The following is a 963-nucleotide window of genomic DNA, read 5'->3' as shown; positions in this document are numbered from 1 at the left end:
CTACTGAAAGAAGTCTGATGAGGAAATGTCTGGATTTTCGAAATAGCTATCACTTCTACCATTTTTTCAAATTATGGTTGCTTTTCCACAATAAGTTTTCACTTAAAAACGGCCTCAAGCTCATACAAATTGTTGAAGATAATAATTTAAAAATTCAATTTGATAAATGCAAATTTTTAGCAAAAGAAACTGAGTTTTTAGGGCATAAAATTACTCAAGAAGGTAGAGAAGGTAGCTGCCATTAGTAAATTGGAGATACCTGCTTCAGTAAAAGATATTAAGTCATTTCTTGGATTAACTGGTTATTATAGAAAGTTTATTAAAAGCTATTCATTAATTGCAACTCCAATAACAAATTATTTAAAGAAAGGTGTAAAAATTGATATTTGTAATAAAGATTATATTGAGGCTTTTAACAAATTGAAAATAATTTTAACTTCACCACCTGTCTTATCATTTCCAGATTTTTCTAAAAAATGTGTCCCTACTACTGATGCCAGTAATTCTGCTATTGGGGCAGTGCTTAATCAATATAGTAAACCAATATGTTTTGCTAGCAGAACCTTAAATGGTCATGAGCGTAATTACAGCACAATAGAGTCATCGGTTGGTCAATTAAATACTTTAGGCCTTATTTATATGCTAGGAAATTTCTTGTTCAAACGGATCATCATCCATTAAAATTATTTTCTTTAAAAGAGCCAAATTCGCGTATAATTAGATGGAAAATATTATTGAGTGAATATGAATTTGAAATAGAATATTTAAAAGGCAAAGAGAATAAAGTGGCTGATTTTTTGAGTCGAGTATCAAAAAAAAATTTTGTAGAGGAAATTGAAAATTTTGAATTAAATTCCCTTTTTGAAAATTCTATAGAAGAAGAGAATTCAGTTACAGTCGATTTAAATAAACAGTTTATAGAATCAGATTCTATTGTAAATAAATATTTAGTACAGATACGAC

Source organism: Rhagoletis zephyria, unplaced genomic scaffold (genome assembly GCF_001687245.7).
Source record: "Rhagoletis zephyria isolate East Lansing unplaced genomic scaffold, Rhagoletis_zephyria_1.1 Rzeph_scaffold_05143, whole genome shotgun sequence".
Classification (NCBI taxonomy): Eukaryota; Metazoa; Arthropoda; class Insecta; order Diptera; family Tephritidae; genus Rhagoletis; species Rhagoletis zephyria.
Note: the sequence above shows the minus strand (reverse complement) of the source record.